This window comes from Pinus tabuliformis, chromosome 1_2 (assembly GCF_031772625.1).
Source record: "Pinus tabuliformis cultivar Carrire ecotype Pingquan chromosome 1_2, CPIR1, whole genome shotgun sequence".
In the NCBI taxonomy this organism is placed as follows: Eukaryota; Viridiplantae; Streptophyta; class Pinopsida; order Pinales; family Pinaceae; genus Pinus; species Pinus tabuliformis.
Window position 1 is genome coordinate 1,291,679,436 of NC_142298.1, and position 8,214 is coordinate 1,291,687,649.

Below are 8,214 nucleotides of genomic sequence, written 5' to 3' on the forward strand. Positions count from 1 at the left end.
CACTGTGGTTATTTATCGGGATAGTTCATTTTTTAATGAGCTTAAACGCGGGCGGAAACATTTGCTCGATCTTATGTTTATTTTTTAATGAGCATGAACTATGTGCTAAACCTGCTCGGATCTTGTGTTTATTTTTTAACGAGCATGAACTATGTGCTAAAACTGCTCGAATACCCAGTCATATGATAAGAATGTCTCAGTGAAGATGCTATTTTTTATGGAGCTTCATCTCACGAAGCTTTGCTCCGGATCCTTTCGTTATGCAAGCTTGGAAACGACTAATCCTACGAGTTTAAAGGGTTAGACCTACAGGTTTAAAGGGAAGGACCTAAAAATTTAAAAAATAAATAGCCGCCCCTTGCTTGCACTCCAAAAGGTTTGCATGCCCCCAGGCATAAAATATGATTTCAAGGTTACCCTTACTTTGTCCACCAAAACATTTGTTTAAGCAGGAAAGGCCTACCTCTTTCAGGCTACCCAAAGATTGTCTCGTTAATCTTTCAAACAAAACACTTCTTCGGCGATATCTACCGAAATAGACAAAGGTGAATGACCTTAGTGCCAAACATGTAACTTTGACAAAAGAATCTTATCCTAGAATAACCCCTCTCCAGCAAGGGCGGGGTACAGACTAGTCATATTCTCCCGCGGAAACCTACTCTATACCCAAAGTTTTCCTGCCGAAGCAGACCAGGACGCATACCCCCTGGGTTCCAGTCATATCCTCCCAGATTACTCGCGCTCATTAGGAAGACAGACCATGGGTTGAGACATTTCTTGCGTGAAAAGACCATTTAGGGATGGTATATGACTATTTGCGATGCGTGATCCGGGAAATGAAAGTTGGTCCACGAGCTTGACCACTCTTCCTTCATGCAGAAAACACATTACTCTAAAGAGTGAGGAGACGATGGCTCCCATGCAATATATATAGTCTCGTCCAAGGAGTAGGTTATAATCCAAGGGTCCTTGAACGACCATCACGTTCATTTGAACGGTCTTCCCTTTCAATGTTATGGGCACATTGGGGAGGATCCCTAAAGATCGACTGGTTCCTTTATCAAAGCCTGATAGATTTCTCATTTCAGGCAAAAGCGCTGGCGAACCAAGCGCTTTCCAAGAAATAGAGGAAAGGATACTCACAGATGCCCCCTCATCAATGGTAGTGCCAGCCATTACCATTCTGTATATTTGAACGATAATTCTGAATGGTATTCTTGCTGGCAACCGGGGTCTGCGTAGTTGGTTCCAGTCGAACGAGACAACTAGGTTGCTTGGTGGTGGGACCGAATAGACGACGTGATATCACTCTGACGAACTTCCTTCCTGCGATAAAGGAATGGGTGCATTGCCTCCGTGTTTGTCGGAGTCTGTGTTGATGAAGAGAATTTGGACGGTGTCGTCTTTATTCTCCTCTGTGATGGTATCATTCGAAGATAGAGCCTCTGAAGGCAAAACCGGGTCAACTGCCGTCTCAACCTTTTGACTTTCATCAGGCATGGATCCAGACGGTTCATCTTCAATGATAGGTGCTTCGGCTGACCACCTGGGCGGGCCAGCCGGGTTCTCAACTAGTGAAGGACTTGGCAGGAGTTTTTGATATCCAGGAGGAAGTTGCGCTTGTGTAATCGGGCGATCTTCCAGAACTCTTTTAGCCTCGTCTAAGAAGGGACAACGATGGATGGCATGGTCGCCTTCACACAGTTTACAGGGAAATCTAGCTTTCCCTCTCTGTCCTGGGACTTCACTTTCACTAGTCGACGGTGAGCAGTCAACATGGCTATCAGAGGTTGATGCTACCGAATTATGCAAACGGGGAGACCGGTCCCTTAATATCCGAGGGATGCAGGGACAATCTTTGTGGAAGTGGTCTCCCTTGCATATGACACATGGCGATTTAGGCCTGGTCAGTGCTGTGTGTGGATTTTTGTCAGACGACACTTGTTTGCCCCCAGTCGCTTTTGGCTCCTTCTTCTTCTTCTCTTTCTTCTTCTTTTCCTTCCTCTCCTTAAGAACTTGGTTTTTTGATTTACCAGTTCTGTCAAGCGAAGAGGAAGGAGGAGAGGAAGAGTTAGATGAAGTAGAAGGCTGGTTGGCAACTCTGGTCTGGTCTAATTGTTGACTCGACTGTTCAGGAATGGTGGTGTTCTGAACGACATTGGTTGAAAAGAGCCAGACTGGCAGGCCAATTGTCAGTCCTGGAAGCGACAATGTGGCCATATGAGGCGCACCAACATCTCCCCAAGAGGAGAAGGGACTAGGATTTCCACCAAGGGGAATTCCTTGGTTGGTGTGCTCCATTTTTTCAACTTAAAGATCAACGCAGGAATAGGGGTGATTGTTCCGTTTAAAATAAATTTTTAACGACGCTTTAGACACAACTTGCTTTTTCACTTTTAAAGAGTCAAGAAAAAGCTAAAGATGACTCTAGTCTCCTTCGATGTTTTAACGAGCCCGAAGTGACAAATGCTCGGATGGAATTTTTCCGTTATAGAGTCTGAAAAAGGCCAAAAGGGACTGCTCTGGAGTTCTAGGCAGAGGGTGTGCCAAACTTTTCGCAAAACCGCAGAATACTTTTTAGGGTACAGGCGGTCGATCTTCCTGAATGCTGTGTTCAGTGCATTGCGATCAGTAGGGCGGCCGACACAGTTTCCTAAGGATAAAGGTTTTATGCCTATAGGGGTCTCCCAATATATACGCGACGGTACCTGGGAGCACAATCCGTACTAGCGCTATCGTCCCTCAAGAGGAATCACCCACCATCCACGAGATCGACAGTCACCAGGCTTAACGACGCCGGAACACGTTTCTAACCTAGACCTCTATGTTGTGTGTTATGTTGCAAAGCGTTGTTAAGTTCATTCAATTTATTTTAGGTTGATCTTTTTAGAAGTTTGCCTTTCAAGGTTCACCACGAGATGTATGATACAATTCCTAAATGCAGTCTAAAGATGATAAGCAAGCTTTATATCTTTTCAACTTTGAAAATCCTAGCTACCAAGGGAAAAGAAAGACACCATCTTTTCTCAAAGAGCAATCAGCACACTCTAATGCACTTTTCCTAAATCAGACATGCAAACTATTAGGATGCAAATGCACAATGCAGGTGTTTGTTTTCCGCTTTCTTAGTATTGATGCCTACAAAGAAAGCTTTTTGTACAACTTTGAATTTGCTTTTAAATGACAAATACAAACAAGTTTACTTTTTCGAAATCAGAGAGGGTAGAAGAGATTACAACACTTAACGATTTTCGAAATGAAGACTTGTTTTGACACTTAAAAGAGACAAACTCAAACCAATAAGCAAAAGCAAATGTATAATCAATCTGCAAACAGCCAATGAACTCTCTTCTAAGATCACAATCAACAGATCTGAATCAAGGGCTACAGGATGACTATTTCACTCATGCAAAGGAAAACTGTAAATGACACCACAAACACATAAAAACACTCACAGTATTTTTGTACAAAAGGAGGCAGAATCTAAGCAGAGAAAAGGAGTTATCAGACTGGTACCTATGCTGGTTACAGGCTGCAAAAATCAGAGATCAAAACAAGGCAAAACAGAGTAGAGAACCCCAGCTGCACAAGGGCAAACTGGTTCAGCGCAACCTCAACACAGGGGTTTTGACATTCAGCGCAGGTAGCCTTCACGAGACCTGCGTTGAAATGCAGAATCCCTTCACTGGGTCTGCGCTGAAGGAGAAACTCTCATTTCTCACAGGTTCTGGGTCACAGATTGATATTTAATTCATTGTTTCGGGCCAAATAAAAGCAACAAGCAAGGTACAATCAAAGGGATGCTTTGAGGGGGTACTAAGATCTATCACAAAGGATCATCAAATCATTTGTGAGTCCATTGTTCAGATCATAGACAAGTCCAGTGATTGGATCAAAGTAGCAACTGTCTACTTTGCATCCGGGAAAAGCAGATGCAGTTCGATTTGTTGCTGTCGAGTCTATGAAACAAACAATGATGGAAACACAAATAAAATGACTAAACAAATTTCCCCAGTGGAGTCGCCAATTTGTTGTGGGGAAAAATGCCTATGCAGGACGATCCTATCCACCTAAGGTGTGACAGTGCCTTAGCAACAAACAGAGACATCTATTCTAGTATTCTTCCTTTATGAATTAAGAATGAAGAGAGATAGATGGACTAACTGTTGTCTTCCGTTTGTCCCTCGATCCAGTCTCTCTTCTCTTTGAGGGTTCCCAGCTACTTGCCTTCTTGCTCGCCCAACTTCAAGAGGTTTCTGCAAGATCACAAGAAGAGAACACTACACAAGACATGGATTCATATTCATAACTAGTTCAGGATTAGAAATAAACTAAACATACTAATGCAATCATACATCAAAAATACATCAGTATATAGGAGAAACCAAGATAGCTTTATTGATGAATAACAAGGTTCAGGAAGAGATACAACCCAGAGGGCTCCAATCCAGCATCTCCTTCACAGCAAATGGAATTCCTATCTTCACCCCCTTTAAAGCATTAAGCACCCAATGATTACAGTCTCAAACCAACAACAATTCTTTGCAATAACAAAATTCCAGCCTCTAGATCTCATGGAGGAGAGATCCATATATAGATGTTTGGAGAGAGGATGAGTCAGCTTGAGATCTGACTAGTGTCCTCTCCCTCTGTCAGTTCTTAATTCCACTTGGAGGTTCTTGCTTCCACTTGGAGATTTGGAACCTCTTACTCATCACCAGTCGAATTCCCTGAGGAAAGTGTCATTTTGGAAGCTTCTTGGGTTCTGACACCTTGAGAAATGAGTTTGCCACATGTCCACTCTCGTTCAGCGCAGGTAGCCAGTGTTCCCTTTGACATTCAACGTAGGTAGCCAGTGTTGGCTTTGACATTCAGCGCAAACAGCTAGTGTAGCCACTGAAATGATCCTGAATTGACTTGTTTTTGAGCAGTTTCTGGTGGAGAACTTCTGTGAATTGCTGTGGTTTGTATGCCTTGTTCCTCTAGGGGTAGGAACAACATGTTTAGGGAATTTGGATCCCTTAGATTATGGACATTTCATGCTCAATGCTGTAAGGCACAAAAATGTCTATAACACTAATGGCCCTTTCAGCAGCAGTCCGTGGAGTGCAGACTGAGGTCTCACCTGAACTAGTATGGGAGGATGCTGAAATCAAGTTTCCGCACCCTAGGGATGTCTTGATGAGGGTTCTGGAATTTCACGATCCTAATCTGCGCGGTGCGTTGCTCCTCGCAGCTTTCTATTCTTCACAACCCATGTGCACCTTCGTATTATTCTGATTTGATCCTTACTATGTTATTATATTAGTGCTTAACTTAGTTTGTGCGGGCCCAATATTCTTATTACTTATTCAACTTCTAGATTAGCGCGAGTACTTGAAAACAATATAAATGCATAAAGATAACCAAAACATAGAAATAAGGATCTACAAACAGATGCACAATAATCTAAATCAAACTTATCTTTATTAATACTCAAGTTTTGTTACAGACCCGACTCTGCCCTGTGCACTCAGCTGCAGGGGTTCTTGCACTCAGCTGTGGACTCTACTAGCCCTCTGCGCACTTAGCTGTAGAGCCTCTACCTACTACTATGACCAAATACACTTCATATTCATCTCTATCTTCTAACCATGCCCTCGCATCTATCTGGTACTTCTCAAAACTAAGACTGACTTTACACTTAGAGCCTCGCTCTCTTTATACAATCCGATGGTCTGCGGACCATGGGTAGGCTGACACACTTTACATTAAATTACATTATCTTAGGGCAGACAGCCCTAGACTCTCATGCTCTGCACCAGCATTTCGCGCGGTCTTTACATTACACTTGACCAAAATTCGGGCTTCAAGATCGTAAAACATGCTATGGGGGGATCCACTGCCGAATAGGGTAGAAGAACCCAAATAAGAAGTGTTCTCAAAAACTGAATTTAACTTAAATAAATAATCTATTTTTGAGAGGAACACTGGATACAATGGGGATGACCGCCTTCGTGCTAGCAGGTTGAAGGCAAAATCACGAAGCTTTGTCTTTTCATTTGTGAGATCCACAACCTTCCGCTGTAACAGTTGCAGCTCTTCGTCCTTTTTCTTCATGTCTTCCTTAGGTCTCCATGCTACCCATTCTCTCTCCCATTCTTCCTTTAACCACTTTTCCCTGATGGAATCCATCATCCTTTTGTGTGCCTTGAGCAAGATCACCCCCTCTTGTAGAGAGAGCGCTTACTGCTTCCATTTCTGTAGCTCTAGTAACAACATCTTTTCAGAACACCATCCTTCATCAAGACCTGGTGTTCTCCCACATTCATTAACAATCGAGGGTGTAACAACCTCCTGAGGGTGAAACTACTCCATTTCGGCTACTGGTTCTTGTGTAACAATAGCGTCATCAATGGATTTTTGTGTAACAGTTTATTTCTCTTCCTAATCAACTTCCATTTCCAATGTTGGTTCTTGTGTAACAATAGTGTCATCCACAGGTTTTTGTGTATCATTTTTCCCTTGGTAGGCTTCTGTCTCCACTGGTAGTTCTTGTGTAACAACATTATCAACCGCAGGTTCATGGATATCAACTTCTTCTTCCTTTCCTTGCCTAACTTCTGTCATCGCTACTGGTTCTTGTGTAACAGCAGTGTCAACCAAGGGCTCTTATGTATCCACTACCAAATTACTTTCTGTGGATTGCACCATCTCAGCTATTGGTTCTTGTGTAACAACAACGTCTTCAAGGAGTTTTTTTGTGTCAGCTTCCCAAGATTTGGTTTGTGTTTCCCTCGAGATGGTGTCCGCTGCATAGACTCCATACCATATTGCCACTAGCTTCTCAGCACAGGTCATGCATACAACACCCGGGACATCTTCCTTCCTGGCCTTGTCTACGACCTCTGCCAAAGTGTCTAACCTCGAGGCTCTTGCCTCTAGCTTCTCTTCTGCTATTTTTTTCCTTAGCTCTCTATTCTCTTTTTCCAAATTTTCAATTTTTTATTTTTTCACTCTTACCAAGTGAGGAAGGTTCCTTCGGCTGAGTCTTCTCCTCGTCCTTCTGCTCTACTGCCTCCTCGTTCTTCTTAGACATGAATGGGGACTCTGGGTGCCCACTAACCCTTATTCTTTGCTTTGGCCATCTATCATCAATTGGCTTTTCAACTAGCCTCTTGCCAACCCTTACTTTCGAAGGCTGGGGCTTCTCCTTCATTTCCGCCAGAGCTTCCTTAGATGTCCCAGTTTGTTTCTGCGGGTATTTTTGGCCTTCTTTCTCATGAATTCCTTCCAACTCCTGCCCTGGAAACTTAGGGCATCCAACACAATGAGCTTGATGAGGCCATGGTTGGTGACACAATTTTCTGGATGCGAAGATACTTTTATGGTCACAGCCATATGTTTGATGTTTCCCCACAAAAGTAGGGAAGATTTATTAGTTGTCGATGCTGAAGGTGGTTTAGAAATGGAAAGTGGTAATTGAACACAATTGTTTCCCTTCCCTCATAGGTGATGTACTTGATGAGGTAAAGGGAAACATCATCCCATGGCTGGGGAAGTGAAAACCTATCAATCCCCCTCCCTTTCTTCACCAGTTGTTCCTCCTCTTGGAGGAAATCCTCCTTCAAGGAGGGGTCATTAAATTTATTGTTAAACCACCTTTTTCCTTCCACTCGTAATGTTGTCACTCGGGAAATCACGTCTTTCGTAACCTCTAGATATAATCTCTTAAAATCCATTTGATTTATCTTTAAATTCTTTGTGAACTCGAGGGCCACTCCCTCGTTTGATCCCTCTAGCCTCTTGAATACTCAAACCAGCCTACATCCTTAAAAATTTGAAATGCTTCAGGGCAATTCTCTAAAGCCTTTGTTGACCCTGGTTCATGCCGAATTTCTACTCCACCCATCGCTACACAAATTCTATTTTGTCCTCAATATTTCCCTTCTTTAGAAGTTCCGGAGCAGTCGACACACTACTTAGTTGTTTTAGCTTGCAACTATTATTTTCCACTTCTCTGAGCACTCTGAATGGGGATGCAATGCTCTAGCAAGGGGTAAATGGTAGGGTGGCATAGGTGAGAATTTCAAATTAATATTTTCAATCATGGTTCGTATTGTGCAATAATGTTACCTTATTAATGCTAGGTTATGGGAGGTCTAGTCAGAGGTACAATTCCCTTTTTTGGTATGATCGATCATTAAGTGACAATGATTACTAGATCACCATGCT